The 18,745-nt window shown below is 41.9% G+C and overlaps 1 long non-coding RNA gene across 9 annotated transcripts in view; it reads right to left on the bottom strand.

Annotated features, from left to right (window-relative positions):
- The window catches only part of LOC123636045, a 63,755-nt gene that overhangs the window by 12,383 nt on the left and 32,627 nt on the right, over positions 1–18,745 (bottom strand). For 5 of the 9 annotated variants that reach the window (XR_006734290.1, XR_006734289.1, XR_006734288.1 and 2 more), the window contains 2 exons: positions 17,768–17,852; positions 9,789–9,866 (listed from right to left, as the gene is read on the bottom strand). The exons of 1 other annotated variant lie outside the window; for it this stretch is intronic. This is a non-coding gene — a long non-coding RNA (uncharacterized LOC123636045). The remainder of the gene's footprint in view (positions 1–9,788; positions 9,867–17,767; positions 17,853–18,745) is intronic. 3 more of the 9 variants (XR_006734283.1, XR_006734285.1, XR_006734287.1) reach the window with 2 other exon arrangements.

The following is an 18,745-nucleotide window of genomic DNA, read 5'->3' as shown; positions in this document are numbered from 1 at the left end:
AATCCATTCAAGAAAATTAGTAGGTTATACATCATAAAGTTTGCTAATCATTGAAAGTTTGTCTTAGAGTTCTGTTAAAATAGATTGTGTACTAAGTGTTGTACAAAATACAGTTAGATTTGTTTTAGGGCTAGCAAATGTATATAATAAGAAAAACATATAACAAATATTTTCAATGGTGGAATTGAGCTTTAATGTAACATTTTGAAACATCCCATTTCATTATGAGACATTGATTAATTCCTATTCTCAACTGCTGAGGAATGGAGAGACAAAAGAGATGGGAATATTTGCCACTGGCCAAGAGTGAGACTGGCGCTGTCACCAGTGCTGTCGGTACAAGACGCAAGCCACACAGCGCAGGAAGCAGGGTCCCCATCATCCTGAAGGAAGAATAAAATTCGGTTGGCTTTTAATCCATGTGTGTGCATGTGTGCACATTGTCCTCATGTGTATCAGTCAGTATACATGGTATATTTTATTAGAGCTTTTGTTCCAAAAATATTTTGAGGACAATTAGAAAAGAAGACACAGAGTAAGGCTATATATATTAGAAGGGGATGAGAAGGATGAGGAAAAGAGAAATGAAGTTTAGGATCTAAAATAGAGCCAGGAGGAAACCTAATACGAGAAAGTCTTCCATGAATTCCTACAGCTTGTTAAGGATGTGTCACAAATTTGGGTTTTGGTATAAAAGGGCAAGCTCAACATTTTAGTGATGGCCATAAAGCAAATGTGTTGCCCAGGTGAACCGTAGCTATTATTCACAATGCTAAAACCAGAAAGAAATTTATCCTGAGGGTTTTCAGAAACGTAACCATTTTCTAATTGATGGCAGAGCATAGCCCTGTGTCTTGAGTAGTCAAGGTTGGGCTTTCGGGTCCGATTTTGACTAAACTGTCACTGGTTGTGTGATGAAGAGTGTCCCAGGACAGTCCTCTGCTGTTGCCTGTGCTCTTTTTCCCAACTACCAAGGAAATGGACTGTATAACTTACAGTATATTTTAGGCCTGGTGCAGTGGCTTGTGCCTATAATCCTAACACTTTGGGAGGCCAAGGAGGGAGGACTGGTTGAGGCCAGGAGTTCAAGACCAGTCTGAGCAAGAGCGAAACCCCATCTCTACTAAAATGGGAGGGGGGGAGAAAAGCCAGGTGTGGTGGCATGTGCCTGTAGTCCCAGCTACTGGAGAGCCTGAGGCAGAAGGATCACTTGAGCCTAGGAGTTTGAAGTTGCAGTGAGCTGTGGTAGTAACACTGTACTGTATCCCAGGTAACACAGTGAGCTGTGGTAGTAACACTGTACTGTATCCCAGGTAACAGAGCGAGACCTTGTCTCCAAAAAAAGAAAAAAGAAAAAGACACCCCCCCCAAATTTACAATATGTTTAATCTTCAGATATGAAACAAGTACATTATTCTTGAACCTATGGTGAGTTTTGCATCGTTACACAGATATGTCATTTTCATCAGTTGTGTCATTGGTTTTTTTTGTTTTTTTTTTGTTTTTTTTTTGTTTTTTTTTTTGAGACAGAGTCTCGCTTTGTTGCCCGGGCTAGAGTGAGTGCCGTGGTGTCAGCCTAGCTCACAGCAACCTCAAACTCCTGGGCTCAAGCGATCCTACTGCCTCAGCCTCCCGAGTAGCTGGGACTACAGGCATGCGCCACCATGCCCGGCTAATTTTTTTTTCTATATATATTTTTAGTTGGCCAGATAATTTCTTTCTATTTTTGGTAGAGACGGGGTCTCGCTCTTGCTCAGGCTGGTCTCGAACTCCTGAGCTCAAGTGATCCACCCGCCTCGGCCTCCCAGAGTGCTAGGATTACAGGCATGAGCCACCACGCCCAGCCTAGTTGTGTCATTGTTATAGACTGGTAAGTTTTTAAAAAGTTGGTAAAACTTGGGGCTAGGTCTAATTTAATTGTGTAAAAAGATTAGAGCAAGCTATAAAATGTACAATTCATCATTACTGAAATCACAACTTAGAATTAAAAAATACTTTTTATAAAATGGAACCAATGTTAATAATGTAAGTAGTGTATGTGTCACAGTAAAAACGGTTTATTTCTCCCAAATGAAAACTCTGCCTGTTATGGAAGGGATAGTTAAGTCTCTACTAGCTTTAAGATAAACAAATGTTTTACTTTTCTACTTTTAATTAATGTCACTGCATAAATAAGAGGTCAAAATCTAATGTAATTATTTGCAGTGTAACCTTTGGGACAATCATAATAGAGAAACTTTTTACAGAGAAAGTATTTGTAATGCCTTCACTATTCATGAAAGATATAATGGAAAGAAAAGGGATTTTATTGGTTAGTTAATCCCCATAAAATCTACATAATCTTTCACATATATTTTTATTTCTCTTGGGTATACACCTAAGCGTGGGAATGCTGGGTCCTACGGGAGGTAAACACTTAACTTTTTAAGACATTGCCCAACTGTTTTCCAAAGTGGTGGTTCCATTTTACATTCCTACCAGCGGTGTATGAGAGCCCCACTTTCCCCCATCCTTGCTAACATGTGGAGTCAAGACTGGCTATATAATTTGCTGGGTCTGGGGCAAAATGAAAACGCCGGGCTCCCTGTTCTAAGATCATTAAGGGTTTCAAGATGAAAACAGGAGGGCATGAAACAAGGCGCAGGGCCCTCCGTGCAGGGGCTCTGTGTCACTGCACAGGTCACAGGCCTGCAAAGCCAGCCCTGCGTGGCCTGCCAGTCTCTTTCAGCCACTCGGGCAGGTGCGCAGCAATTCTCACTGTGGTGTAAGTCGCAGTTCCCCCACAACTAATGACATTGAGCATACTTACTTGTCTTCTGAGCATCTTCTTTGGTGAAGTATCTAGCCAAATTTTTTGCTCATTTTGTTATTGGGTTATTTACTTTTTATTACTGAGTTTGAGACCTATTTACATATTCTGGATACAAGTCCTTTAATCAGGTACAGGCTTTGCAAATATTTCCTGCCAGTCTATGGTTGGTATTTTCACTCTAACAGTGTCTGTGGAAGAATATAAGTTTAAAATCTTGATAAAATTCTGCGTGCTCTTTCGGAAAACCATGCTTCAGGTGTTATATTTAAGACGTCTTTGCCTAGCCCAAGATCACAAACATTTTCTATTTTCTTCTGGAAGTTTATAGTTTTACATTTATATTGATGGCCCAGTTCGTATATATATGTATGAGATGTGGAATGAGTTAAATTTTTTTTTTTGATACATGAGTAGCCACATTTTCCTGCACACTTTATTGAAAAGACAATCCTTTTTCCCCTGCATGGCCTTTGCTCATCTGTAACACATCTGTTTTCCATGCATGAGTGAGTCTATTTCTTTTCCTTTTTTTTTTTTTTTTTTTTTTTTTTTTTTTTTTTTGAGACAGAGGCTTGTTCAAGTCGCTGGGCTAGAGTGACATGGTGTCTGCCTAGCTCCCTGCAGCCTCTAGCTCCTGGGCTTGAGTGATCCTCCTGCCCCAGCCTCCTGAGTAGCTGGGACTGCGGGTGCCACCACCACACCTAGCTAATTTTTTTTCTATTTTTAGTAAAGACGGGGTCTCACTCTTGCTTAGACTGGTCTCAAACTCCTGACCCCGAGTGATCCTCCCTCCTTGGCCTCCCAGAGTGCCGGGATTGCAGGAGTGAGCCACTGCGCCCAGCCGTGAGTCTGTTTCTGAACTCTCTATTTCGTTCTATTGATCTATTTGTCTTTATACTACTGTCTTGATTACCATAGCTTTATTAAAAATCCTGAAATTGAGTGGTATTAGTCCTCAAACTTTGTTCTCTTTTTTTTTTTTCTGGAGGACTTATTCTATGTCATTTTCATGTCCACATGAATATTAGAATCAGCTTGACAATTTCTATAACAGAGAACACTTAGATGTTGATGGGGCTTGTGCTGAATCTGCAGATCAATTTGGTCAGAACTGATGTTTGAGTGTTTTTCTGACCTGCGAAGAAAGAGTATCTCTCCCTTTGCTAAGGTCTCCTTTATTTTTACTCTGCAATGTGTACAGTTTTTATAGTACAGGTCTTTTGTAGTTTTGTCAGATTTACCTGTAAATATTTCTTTTTAAATGCTATGACAATCTAATGCCACCAGTGGTATGACAAGAGGTGGAGCCCAGGTGGCAATGTGAGCGATGGTTTCCTCCAGAGCAAATGTTCCAAGAGACAGACAGTGGAAGCTGCCGGTTTCATGAGTCCTGGGCCTGGAAGCTGATACCATGTCATTTCCACCATGTTCCATTCACCAAACACGTCCTGTACGTTTTCTCTTCATCTCATCAGCTCTTTGCTCTGTTTTCTTTTATGACTTCATTTGCATTGAGTATTTTTTCATTCTTATTTCCTTTGTGGCCCATTAGCTATAACTTTTTGTTTTACTGTTTCAGTTATTTAGCTTTAGGGCATGGTTTCTCAACCTTACATTTTGGGTTGGATAGTTCTTTGTGTGGGCACCTGTCCTGTGCAGCATAGGATATGAAACAATACCGTTGGTTTCTACCTTCCAGTGATATGACACCACTTTCTGTGCCGCGTAAGAGCCATACAGAATGCTCCACACTTCCATCGCTTCCCTTCGGGTCTCTATGGTATTGTCATACATGTTACTTACACATGTGTTATACACCGCAATTTCATTATTGTTATTTTTGTTTAAAGAGTCAATTATCTTTTAAAGACGTTTTAAAAAAAGTCACATACTACCCATTTGGTTACCATGGGCAGATCTCTAAACATAATCTCATCTGGTATCATTTTTCTCCTGCCTAAAGTACGTCTAACATTTCTTGCATTTTAAGAGTGTGTTGCTGATTGATTCTTTCAGCTTTTATGTATCTTAAAAAGTATTTCACTTTAAACCTATTTTTCTTCTGATATACACAATTTGCCACTGTAACCATTTGTAAGTGTAGTTCACTGGTGTTAAGTAAATTCACAATGCTGTGCAACCATCATCAATATATATTTCCAATTTTCTCATCATACCAATTGGAAGCTCTGTAACCATTAGGCGATAACTCCCATTTCCCCTGCCCTCAGCCCTGGGTAACCTCTAACATACTTTGTCTGTATGAATCTGCCTATTCTAGATATTTCACAGAAGTGGAATCATATGGTATTTGTCCTTTTATGCCTGGCTTATTTCATTTATCATGATGCTTCCAAGATTCACCCATGCTGTAGCAGGTGTCATATAACTCCATTCCTTTTCATGGCTGAGTAATATTCCTGTGTGTACTTGCCACATTTTCTTTATCCATTTATCATCTGTTGATGGACATTTAGGTTGTTTCTGCCTTTTGGTTAGCGTGAATACAGTTGCTATGAACATTAGTATGCAAATGTAAGTTTGAATCTCTGTTCTGAATTCTTTTGGTTACACACCTGTAAGTGGACTTGCTGGGTCATACGGTAATTCTATGCTTAACCTTTTGAGGAACCAACAAAGTGTTTCAACAATAGCTGCACCATTTTTCACTCTCATCAGCAATATATGCGGTTTCCAGTTTCTCACAGGCGAGGGGGATGGAGGGATGGGACGGAAGATGCCTGGGCTGGGAGTCGGTACCCAGTGTTCCCTCCTGGTCTTAGATCAGGCTCCTCATCTTCTTGGCCATCGGAGCAGGGCTGCTCCCCATACCCACTGTGGCAGTCCCCTGGAGTCCCCCAGGCTTCACCAAGCAGCGCCCAGGTGACAGGTCCCCAACAACCCCCTTGGACACACTCAGACACTCCGGGGCCTTCAACAATTAGAAGCCTGCCCTCTGCCGGCTGCTCAGTGACACAGACCCCAGGACCCAGCAACAGAAACAGGAACGCGCAGGCGCGGCTCTAGCGAGGCGGAGTCTGCGCTCCACTGCCGGCTGTGGTCGCGGCACTTCCGGCTTCTGAGGGAAAGAGGCCGAGGCTGGGGCTGAGCCCGGAGCCCCAGCGCTGGCTCAGCCTGGGGGCGGGCTCCGGTCCGGCCACTGCCGCACCCAGGGCAGAGGCTGCACCCGAGGATCGGGCCGGCTCAGCCACGGTGAGGGAGCGGGGCCCGCCCAAGCCGCAGCCGCAGCCGCCGCCGCCCCCGCCCCCGCGTGCCTGTCGCTCCCTGGCTCAGGCATCCCCCTCAGGCTCCTGCCTTCGCCCAGAGCCCCTTGCTACCACCCGCTCGGTGTCCAGTTCCCCCTTCCCCGTGCAGCCCATTCACCTGCTGGGGTAAAGCCCTGTAGGTGGCACCGCCTTAACCTCCCTTCTTCCCAGTGACAGCCTTTCCACGTTCTTTGCCACCGTCTCCCCGTCCTTTAACCCTGACCCTTTCTTCTTCTTCTCTTCCATTTTATCTTTCTCTTCTGTGATCCTCACTCCTTTCTCCCTGTTTTTTTGCTCTTCCTCCTCATCCCCCTCACTGTTTTATCTCCGTTGACCCCTCCTCTCCATGTCCCTTCTCGCGTCTGTCCCCTCATTGGACATCCTTCCTGCTGCCACACTTGTCCCCATCTCCTTCTCCAAGCTTCAGGGGTCTAAGCAGGAACAATTTGAGGACTGTCTCTTCCCAGGAACTGTAGGGTGGGCAGATGGGGATTTGTAGTTTTCATCTTCCTTTTGTGTTTGGAGAAAGGGGAGCTTGGAGGCGTTGAAGAGAGCCTGGAAGCCTTGTTACCTACTGTCACGGCAAAACCCAAGAGATGGTGTGTTACAGCGTGATAAAGACAGGGCGGACATGCATACTGAGACCTTACAAAATATTTAGCTTTTTGACAAAAGTAGCTAAAAAATATTTTGATTTATTTTTTTTTAATTTTGAGCATCTTTTAGTGGGGAGATACAGCTTCGGAAATTTAAAAATATTTATTTACAGGCTTGACTATTGTAACTTAGAAAAAAAATGATTTTTTTTTTCTTGGAGGCAGAGACCAAGGGCATTTGAGAACTGACAATGACCTTGCTTTGCAGTCAGACTGTGACAGCCTCTTTAATACCTTCCAAAGGGTGCGTATGTTTTGCCTTCTCTGCTTTAGCTGGGAAAACCTTATATTTGCAAATTTTCTCCTTCCTGTTTCAAAATAGCTTGAGATTTCAGTTGGTTTTTTTTTTCATTGAGTTGGATTACACGTGGTTTGCTGTACATTTATTAAAAACATTGCTCCATAATATGCAACAAGCTAAATGTTGGTCTCCTAGAGGGACAGACATTCTAGTCAATAATCATATTCTCATAGAATGTTAGTCATTTCCTATTTTCCCTCCATCTGTTCTTTAGGAAAATAGATTACTATAAAATCGTTTAATCTATGAACTTTCCCTAACTCACTGGCTCCTGCATTTTTAGGTTGTCATTTTCCTGTGTCTGTCTCCTTGGCTTTCACAGCCCATCACCCTGTTATTGTGTGCTGACCTCTTTCTCTTTGTGGAATATGAGTTCCTATAGGCAGCAGCTGTGCCTTAGTCCTCCTATTCCTAGTGCTCAGGCCAACTAGGTGATTGAATGATTTACTTTATGGTCTCATTTTCCCTCCTGACAAGTATAATCTTAAACTGAAATTTGAGGCAACTGGACTACTCAGAGTGAGTTTGAGAATCTTATTTTTGGTGCAAAAAGAAATTTTAGTGAGATATAATGATACTCTATTCAGAATAACAAGCCATCCTCCCTAAGACATGAACTACATAGGTTTTTTTAAGTGTAAGCCCTTTGGTTTTTAATAAAAGTATAAGTAAAGAGGGAGGAGTTACGTTACTCCTATTTGGGTATTTAGGGCCCCAAAGTGTCATTTGGGCTGGGCCTGAAAGACAAATAGGATTTATCTAGATCATTTTGGGAAGAGAAAGAATGCTGCATTGTGAATGCGAGTACAAAGTGCTAAGGTAAACTCTATCTCCCTTTAGGGTTAAAAGACGAAAACGGAAATATTTTCATAAACCTTTGACAAATAACTGGCATCAGGATCTCCACGTAGCCTTTCCATTGTAAATGCCGTAAAGAATGAGTTATCTGGACATCAACAGAAAAACTTAGCAGGGTTTAGACTAGCCAGAAAAGAAGAGAGAGAACTAGCTCGAGACACTTCAACTCTATAGCGAGGTAGGTCGACCGTTTCAGCTCTGAATTTTCCTGGATGTCATTTGCCCTTTCGTAAAAACTTGTGCACAAGCATTAGCTATAACCAGCTGGAGCCCTAGCAGCACCTGGCATGCCTTCCATTCTTTTCATTTCCAGAACTACTTGCAAGTAGAGGCACCACACACCAACTGCGGTGCCCCATGGGGGTCATTCTCCCTTGCCTTTCCTCGATTTTAAAGGATGTCCCATTTTTTCTTTAAAAGAAGCAACCGAACTGTAACACGGGGTTTGGTGTCATGGATCAGAGTGTGCTGCTTGTGGGTGGGGCTCCTCAAGGTCTCACCACTGAGTCGCTCCCACCCTCTTAGGTGTCTCAGGTTTCTCTCTCGGAGGTCTAGCACCTCCGAGAGGGCTCCAAACGCCGAGTGATCAGCTCTTATATGCGTTTCCTGGAAGAGCCTTCTTTTAATTAATGTGTGTGTGGGGGGTTCCCTATGGGGCCACTCACGTCTCAGGGAATCGCCCCAGGCAACTCCCACCCGGGACCCCGGTCACCCGGGTCTCCCAAGGCTGGGAGGAGTAAGGTTGCCCCTTCTCTTCGGAGCTGAGGAACTCAGTCTCTCATTTATCTACCAACAAGACAGTTCAGTTTCCTCTTTCAAAAATGCACAGCAAAGCCAATTGAGATTAATTTTAGGATAAAAAGACAAGGGAGAAGACCCTTTAGGATGCACCTCCAAATCTAAGTTAGGATCCCACACAACAATTCCTAGGAAAAGAACCGGCTCAGAGTAAACCAAGACCATCAACCAAAAATGGCGCTCGGGACGACACACCAGTCCCCCACCAAAGGAGAAGCTCCGAGTCGGAGGGCCCAAAGGGGCCGTGCCGGTACCCGGCGCCGCGTTCGGGCTGCTCCTTCGGTGGTCCTGAGTCTTCCCCGAGCCCCACGCCCAGGCATCAATCTTGTCAATGGAAAAGAAACCAAACTCCGTAACATAATTTGAAAGAGATTTAATCTGAGCCAAATTTGAGGCTCATGACCTCGAACCACGCCCAAGAGGCCTCTAGGTAAAGTCATAAATCAATACGTGGCAGGTACACATCCCTTTGGCCTGAAGAGGTGTGCCATCTGGAAGAAGGGGCTTGCAGGTTATAGGCAGCGGCAGCAGTGTTGGGGGAGGGTGAGACTCAAAATTTTATTTTAGTTCGCAAGTACCCCCCTTTGGCCAAGATATGTCAGAGAGACGGCATCTATGGCCAAACTTTTATGACCTGTAACTTCCATATCCACTTAATTTTTAATGACCATTGACATACTGAAGTTTAGTTTCAAAGATCAGTGAATTAGACAAAATCATCTTTTCACAAAATACTATATCTTATATTTTCATTAAAAAATTTTGTATGGAATTATTTTCCTTTCTTCTACAAGTTTTAATTACACACATATACAGATGATCACGTCAACTCTTAGAACAACCTAGAAAGTTAAAGAAACTTTGAAGTGTTAGTCTCCCATTTTGAATTGGCCCATTGGCATTTCTAAATACAAAGATAACAAGGTATAAGCTTTAAGCTTATGTTTAAGAACCAATGTTGTAGTCTTTTACCTTACAAACGAGCCAAACATTTTCTGATTATCTTTTTTATATTAACATAATGACTTTAAGATTTTCAATTATAGGAAAATTTTATTCATTTGTATTTACCTACTTTATCTTATCTATTCATTTACCTTAGCAGTTTACGTAGATTCCAGTTATTCGTTTAAGTCACTTTTCTGTTTGCCATTTTTGTACCCTGTAAATTAGATCTGTAACATGGAACAAGGAGAAAAATATCATTTAAGTTACTGGCTTTTCAATCTTAAACTCGTAAATTTTACCAAGAAAAGCAAGTAAGTCCTTCAGTAAGAATTAGTAAACAAATATGACATCACTTTTAAACGTTATAAATGTAGTAGATGTTTTAGAACATCCCATCAGTTCATTAGATCCTTCCAAAACGTCACGTCCCAAAACAGAATTTATTGACATCACAGGGATCAAAGTCTCTCTGGTCCCCAAAGTCGGGGAGCAAGGCCCAAAAAGGTCCCCGTGAAGACCTGTTGAGAATTTACTGCCGAGAAGGTTACTAGGAGAAAGGAATAAAACTTATGCATGCACACCTTCAGAACGAACACTCAAAGGTGCAGGGGAAACTGCCCATTATTTATGTGGAAACCATGGCCAGTGCAGTAGAAATGACTGGCCCAAAAGGGGGTGCGCTCATTCTAACAGGCCTAGTGGCAGAACCAGCAAGGCTTTTACATTTAGATTCTGCTCGGCCTCTCTCCAGTGTGCCTTCCTCCCTTCTGGGTGGCAAGGCCCTTTCTGGCACGGGGTTTTACAGTAAAACAAAGTAAGAACAAAGCAGGTCAGATAATTGCTTCATGGCCATTTTACATAGACTAAGTTTGGGTTTTGAGGCTAGCTTTCAGAAAAATAGGGGTTCTGGGTTGTACGACCTGCCTTGGGTAGAAGGATTCTGGTTTTTATGGCTGGCTTCAGGGAGGGATTGGTACAAGAGGCAGGCAGACAAGGCAAGGTCAGAATGTTTTTGATCGTGAAGCCTTCGTTTTAAGTTAAGTTTTCTGAATCCGATATCAACATAAGATCACCTGAGTGTAGGCTCAGAGAGAGACAGAGAGAGAGAGAGGGGAAAAAAAAAACCTCTCAGCGCCAGTCCTCAGCAACTCAAACAATGACACGAAGAAGTAGCATGCTTTCTCCGTGATTAAGATGTCTGGAAAACAATCTAAACGTTCTCCAAACAATTTTTTTTGGGAGGGGCTGTACACTTGAGTACACGCAATATTCATAAAGAGTAACAATGTTTTGAGATTCTCTGCATTGTAATGATTCACTTTTCATCTTACAATAAATGACTACACAAAAATTAATAATTTACAAACGTTTTCCCCAGGCATAAACTTTGTCACACCCACCTAATGTACACATAACCGGCTCGCTTGTAAAGAGTGGGACAAAAGTGGACAAGACCAAGGGAAAACCGAAGCACTCACCTTAAGCTCTTCTAACAACTTATAGGACAACTCTGAGTCCCTGAGGGTCGGGTTAACATTACATGACAGTGCGTTTACAAACACCTTCTGTGTACCTCTCTATATACGCTGAATCAGTGGAGGTAAACTCTATCTCCCTTTAGGGTTAAAAGACCAAAACGGAAATATTTTCATACCCCTTTGACCAATAACTGGCATCAGGATCTCCACGTAGCCTTTCCATTGTAAATGCCGTAAACAGTGAGTTATCTGGACATCAACAGAAAAACTTAGCAGGGTTTAGACTAGCCAGAAAAGAAGAGAGAGAAATAGCTCGAGACACTTCAACTCTATAGCGAGGTAGGTCGACCGTTTCTGCTCTGAATTTTCCTGGATGTAATTTGCCCTTTCGTAAAAACTTGTGCACAAGCATTAGCTATAACCAGCTGGAGCCCTACCAACACCTGGCATGCCTTCCACTCTTTTCATTTCCAGAACTACTTGCAAAGTAGAGGCACCACACACCAACTGCGGTGCCCCATGGGGGTCATTCTCCCTTGTCTTTCCTCCATTTTAAAGGATGTCCCATTTTTTCTTTAAAAGAAGCAACCGAACTGTAACACGGGGTTTGGTGTCGTGGATCAGAGTGTGCTGCTTGTGCGTGGGGCTCCTCAAGGTCTCACCACTGAGTCGCTCCCACCCTCTTAGGTGTCTCAGGTTTCTCTCTCGGAGATCTAGTACCTCCGAGAGGGCTCCAAACGCCGAGTGATCAGCTCTTATATGCGTTTCCTGGAAGAGCCTTCTTTTAATTAACGTGTGTGGGGGTTCCCTATGGGGCCACTCGCGCCTCGGGGAATCGCCCCAGGCAACTCCCACCCGGGACCCCGGTCACCCGGGTCTCCCAAGGCTGGGAGGAGTAAGGTTGCCCCTTCTCTTCGGAGCTGAGGAACTCAGTCTCTCATTTATCTACCAACAAGACAGTTCAGTTTCCTCTTTCAAAAATGGACAGCAAAGCCAATCGAGATTAATTTAGGATAAAAAGACAAGGGAGAAGACCCTTTAGGATGCACCTCCAAATCTAAGTTAGGATCCCACACAACAATTCCTAGGAAAAGAACCGGCTCAGAGTAAACCAAGAACATCAACCAAAAACGGCGCTCGGGACGAACCACCAGTCCCACCAAAGGAGAAGCTCGGTGTCGGAGGGCCCAAAGGGGCTGTACTGGTACCCGGGGCCACGTTCGGGCTGCTCCTTCGGTGGTCCTGAGTCTTCCCCGAGCGCCAAGCTCAGGCGTCAATCTTGTCAATGGAAAAGAAACCAAACTCCGTAACATAATTTGAAAGAGATTTAATCTGAGCCAAATTTGAAACTCATGACCTTGAACCACACCCAAGAGGCCTCTAGGTAAAGTCATAAATCAATACGTGGCAGGTACACATCCCTTTGGCCTGAGGAGGTGGGCCATCTGGAAGCAGCGGCTTGCAGGTTATAGGCAGCTGCGGCACTGTTGGGGGAGGGTGAGCCTCAAAATTTTACTTTAGTTCGCAAGTCCCCCCTTTTGGCCAAGATATGTCAGAGAGACGGCATCTATGGCCAAACTTTTATGACCTGTAACTTTCACATCCACTTAATTTTTAATGACCATTGACATACTGAAGTTTACTTTCAAAGATCAGTGAATTAGACAAAATCATCTTTTCACAAAATACTTATGTCTTATGATATTTTCATTAAAAAATTTTGTATGGAATTATTTTCCTTTCATCTACAAGTTTTAATTACACACATATACAGATGATCACGTCAACTCTTACAAAAACCTAAGAAGTTAAAGTAACTTTGAAGTGTTAGTCGCCCATTTTATTGGCATTCCTAAATACAAAGATAACAAGGTACAAACTTTAAGCTTATGTTTAAGAACCACTGTTGTAGTCTTTTACCTTATAAACGATCCAAAACATTTTATGATTATCTCTTTTAAATTAACATAATGACTTTAAGATTTTAAAATATAGGAAAATTTTATTAATTTGTGTTTACCTACTTTATCTTATCTATTCATTTACCTTAGCAGTTTACGTAGATTCCAGCTATTCGTTTAAGTTACTTTTCTGTTTGCCATTTTTGTACCCTGTAAATTAGATCTGTAACATGGAACAGGGATTAAAATATCGTTTAAGTTACTGGCTTTTCAATGTTAAACTTGTAAATTTTACCGAGAAAAGCAAGTAAGTCCTTCAGTAAGACTTAGTCAGCAAATATGACATCACTTTTAAATGTTATAAATGTAGTAGACATTTTATAACATCCCATCAGTTCGTTAGATCCTTCCAAAACGTCACGTGCCAAAATAGAATTTATTGACATCACAGGGATCAAAGTCTCTCTGGTCCCCAAAGTCGGGGAGCAAAGGCCCAAAAAGGTCCCCGTGAAGACCTGTTGAGAATTTACTGCCGAGAAGGTTACTAGGAGAAAGGAATAAAACTTATGCATGCACACCTTCAGAACGAACACTCAAAGGTGCAGGGGAAACTGCCCATTATTTATGTGGAAACCATGGCCAGTGCAGTAGAAATGACTGGCCCAAAAGGGGGTGCGCTCATTCTAACAGGCCTAGTGGCAGAACCAGCAAGGCTTTTACATTTAGATTCTGCTCGGCCTCTCTCCAGTGTGCCTTCCTCCCTTCTGGGTGGCAAGGCCCTTTCTGGCACGGGGTTTTACGGTAAAACAAAGTAAGAACAAAGCAGGTCAGATAATTACTTCATGGCCATTTTACATAGACTAAGTTTGGGTTTTGAGGCTAGCTTTCAGAAAAACAGGGGTTCTGGGCTGTACGATCTGCCTTGGGTAGAGGGATTCTGGTTTTTATGGCTGGCTTCAGGGAGGGGTTGGTACAAGATGCAGGCAGACGAGGCAAGGTCAGAACATTTTTGCTCCTGAAGCCTTCATTTTAAGTTAAGTTTTCTGAATCCGATATCAACATAAGATCACCTGAGTGTAGGCTCAGAGAGAGAGAGACAGAGAAAGGAAAAAAAAAAAAAAAAACAACTCTAAGCGCCAGTCCTCAGCAACTCAAACAATGACACGAAGAAGTAGCATGCTTTCTCCATGAGGATCAAGATTAAGATGTCTGGAAACAATCTAAATGTTCTCAGAACAATTTTTTTTGGGGGGGGGGCTGTACACTTGAGTACACGCAATATTCATAAAGAGTAAGACTGTTTTCAGATTCTCTGGATTGTAATCATCATTCACTTTTCATCTTAAAATAAATGACTACACAAAAATTAATAATTTACAAACGTTTTCCCCAGGCACAAACTTTGTCACAGCCACATAATGTACACATAACCTGCTCGCTTGTAAAGAGTGGGACAAAAATGGACGAGACCAAGGGAAAACCGAAGCTTTCACCTTAAGCTCTTCTAACCACAACTTGTAGGACAACTCTGAGTCCCTGAGGGTCGGGTTAACATTACATGACAGTGCGTTTACAAACACCTCCTGTGTACCTCTCTATACACAGTGAATCAGTGGAGGTAAACTCTATCTGCCTTTAGGGTTAAAAGACCAAAACGGAAATATTTTCATAAACCTTTGACCAATAACTGGCATCAGGATTTCCACGTAGCCTTTCCATTGTAAATGCCGTAAAGAATGAGTTATCTGGACATCAACAGAAAAAGTTAGCAGGGTTTAGAGTAGCCAGAAAAGAAGAGAGAGAACTAGCTCGAGACACTTCAACTCTATAGGCGGTAGGTAGACCGTTTCAACTCTGAATTTTCCTGGACGTAATTTGCCCTTTCGTAAAAACTTGTGCACAAGCATTAGCTATAACCAGCTGGAGCCCTACCAACACCTGGCATGCCTTCCACTCTTTTCATTTCCAGAACTACTTGCAAGTAGAGGTACCACACACCAACTGCGGTGCCCCATGGGGGTCATTCTCCCTTGTCTTTCCTCCATTTTAAAGGATGTCCCATTTTTTCTTTAAAAGAAGCAACCGAACTGTAACACGGGGTTTGGTGTCGTGGATCAGAGTGTGCTGCTTGTGGGTGGGGCTCCTCAAGGTCTCACCACTGAGTCGCTCCCACCCTCTTAGGTGTCTCAGGTTTCTCTCTCGGAGGTCTAGCACCTCCGAGAGGGCTCCAAACGCCGAGTGATCAGCTCTTATATGCGTTTCCTGGAAGAGCCTTCTTTTAATTAATGTGTGTGGGGGCGTTCCCTATGGGGCCACTCGCGCCTCAGGGAATCGCCCCAGGCAACTCCCACCCGGGACCCCGGTCACCCGGGTCTCCCAAGGCTGGGAGGAGTAAGGTTGCCCCTTCTCTTCGGAGCTGAGGAGCTCAGTCTCTCATTTATCTACCAACAAGACAGTTCAGTTTCCTCTTTCAAAAATGCACAGCAAAGCCAACTGAGATTAATTTTAGGATAAAAAGACAAGGGAGAAGACCCTTTAGGATGCACCTCCAAATCTAAGTTAGGATCCCAAACAATTCCTAGGAAAAGAACCGGCTCAGAGTAAACCAAGACCATCAACCAAAAACGGCGCTCGGGACGATCCACCAGTCCAACCAAAGAAGCTCCGAGTCCGAGGGCCCAAAGGGGCCGTGCCGGTACCCGGCACCGCCTTCGGGGTGCTCCTTTGGTGTTCCTCAAGCAAATTAATCTGTCAAACTGAAAATACTGTAGAGTCAGAATTCAGTAACACAAAGCCAAATGCGGGCAGAAAACTGTCATGTGCAGAGAGGAGGAGGAGAATGAACACACAGAGATGCAGAGGCAAGAAACCATATTAATTGGTACATGAGAAGGGAGAGGAGAAGCCACAGTTCCCAAACCTTCTGTTTAGGTCCCCATGTAACCTAATTGTACTTTGTTTCCTTCCTACTGTAGAAGGAAACAAAAAATTCACCCTACATGTGAAATGTCACTGAGATGAGACGAAAAGAGTTTCCAGAAAGAAATGACTAATTTAAAGAGGCCAAGGAGTCACGAAGGCAGGTGGGGAAAGACCATTGAAAACGTCACCAGTGACAATGGAAAGAGGAGTTCAAGTGAAATTGTAAAGACTGAGGACAGATTATTAGGACAAACGAGAGAAGCAACCAAAGAAATTGAGACATTGGATATAAATCACTTCATTGAGAAGTCTGGCAATAAGAACACAAGACAGATAAGGATAGTAACGTCAAAGGAATGCAAAGTCAAGTGAAAATCCTGTCGGGATAAAGAAGGGCTATGCCTGACTGAGAGTAGAGACAAAGGTCTGTGAATGGAAACGGTAATGCTATAGAAAAGGAATGTGATAACTCCAGGAATTAGGAAAGGATTGGAAAACAGACAGAGTTGAAAGAGATCCCTTTATCTTATTAAGGGAAAAATTTAGATTCATTTATTCAACGAATATTTTTCTTTCATCCATTTATTAAAAAGGGATTTGTGCTCATCTGTAAATTCAAAGTAACTCCAGTAAAAATCCAAGTAAGATTTTTGTTGTAGATAGACAAGTTGAATTATAAAATTTATATAGCAAGACAAAACAGACTAGAACAGCCACAATTTTAAAAATTAATAAAGTTAGAGGACTCATTCCACCTGATTTCAAGAGTTACTATAAAGCTACAGTAATCAAGGCCATGTAGTATGGGTGGAAAAATAGATAGAGTTAAATGGAACTGTCACAGTCTAGAAATAGATCCACACAAATGGGGCAACTGATATTTGGCCAAGGTGCAAAGGTAATTCAATGGACATTAGACAGTCTTCTCAACAAATGACACTGGCACAATTCCATATGCAAAACAGAAACAAATACAAAGAATGAAAACCACCACAATTCAACCTCAAACAATTTATAAAAATTAACTCAAAACCTTTGTGACCTTGAATTATGCTAAGAGCTCTTAGCTACAACACTAAAAAGTTACAAAAGCAAAATTGATAGTTTATACTGTATGAAAATTAAAAACCCCTGCTAAGAAAGACACTGTTAAGATGAAAAGACAAGGCACAAGCTGAGAAGAATTATTTGCAAATCACATATCTATCTGATAAAGAATTCAAAAGTCAGTAAGAAAATAACTGAAAAAAAATGAGGAATACTTGAACAGGAATGAAATACTTACACACACAACAGCATGGATCAACGTCAAGTGCATTAAGCTAAGTAAAAGAAGCCAGACTACTGGGGATACATAGTATGGTTTCATTTACATGACATTCTGAAATAGGTAAAATTTTAAGAACAGGAAATAATCAGAGCATGAGAGAATTTTCTGGAATGAGGAAACTGTTCTGTATCTTGATTATGGTGGAGGTTACTTGCCCGTATGCCTTCATCTAAAGTCATGGACACCAAAATGTGCATTTTACTACATGTACATTGAAAAGAAAGGTCTGTGGATGCCTACGGGATCCCAGGCATTTTGCTGAGAAGCGGAAAGAGTGAACAAAGCAAACTTCCATCATTTTCCACATCGTGTTTAAAACTTCAGTGAGGTAAAGATGAGGGCATAAAAAAATAAAATGACTGCATTTTATGGTTTCAACAATTATGAGATAACGTTAGCTACAAAAAGTGATGAAAGTATAATAATTAGTCACTTATAGAGTAGCACTATTCAAGAATAAAGAATTAAAAAAAGACGGTAAAGCAGCAGTCCCCCACCTTTTTGGCATCATTCCTTTCACAGCCATCTTTACATCACTGTTTTTTTTTTTTTTTTTTTTTTTGGAAAGCAAGAGATGCATATCTAAAATACAAAAGCAGAAAACCAAAAGATTTTTCATTAATGACTTTAAATTACCTCAAACTTAATTTTGTAACCACTGGCTCAAATATAGTTTTCAAAATAATAAATGCTCTTATAAAGGATGATATACTAAGCCGGGCAGGGTGGCTCACGCCTGTAATCCTAGCACTCTGGGAGGCCAAGGCGGGTGGATCGTTCAAGGTCAGGAGTTCGAGACCAGCCTGAGCAAGAGCGAGACCTGTTTCTACTAAAAATAGAAAGAAATTATCTGCCCAACTAAAAATATATGTAGAAAAAATTAGCCAGGCATGGTGGCACACGCCTGTAATCCCAGCTACTCGGAAGGCTGAGGCAGTAGGATTGCTTAAGCCCAGGAGTTTGAGGTTGCTGTGAGCTAGACTGATTCCAGGGCACTCTAGCCCGGGCAACAGAGTGAGACTCTGTCTCCCAAAAAAAAAAAATGGTTGATATACTTAGCTTGGAATCAGGAAGAATGTTTATTTAGGATAACTAAATAAAAACCAAATTAAAGATGAGAAATAAAAGATAGTAAGCATTTCTCATGAATTATCTCCTATTAATTTTATATTAAAATTTAACATAAAACATTTGCAAAGCTGATGTATGATAAAGTTGCAGAGACTAGCAATCTGGGGACTATTTATACTAAAAAAATTAAAATTAATTCCTATGTTCAAACATAACCTCCAGATGACCCAAAGGCCTGCAATGTGAAAGTCAAAATTTAAAACATTTACCAGAATATTTAAGAGAATATCTTTATGGCCTTGTTGTGGGGAAATATGTAGACCAAAAAAAGAGCTGGAGCATCTAATCAGAATTTTAGCCATATAATTGAGGCAGTCGAGCAAGAGCTATTCCTATAAAAGCAC

Source organism: Lemur catta, chromosome 3 (assembly GCF_020740605.2).
Source record: "Lemur catta isolate mLemCat1 chromosome 3, mLemCat1.pri, whole genome shotgun sequence".
Classification (NCBI taxonomy): Eukaryota; Metazoa; Chordata; class Mammalia; order Primates; family Lemuridae; genus Lemur; species Lemur catta.
Note: the sequence above shows the minus strand (reverse complement) of the source record. Positions and strands in the feature narration are given on the sequence as shown.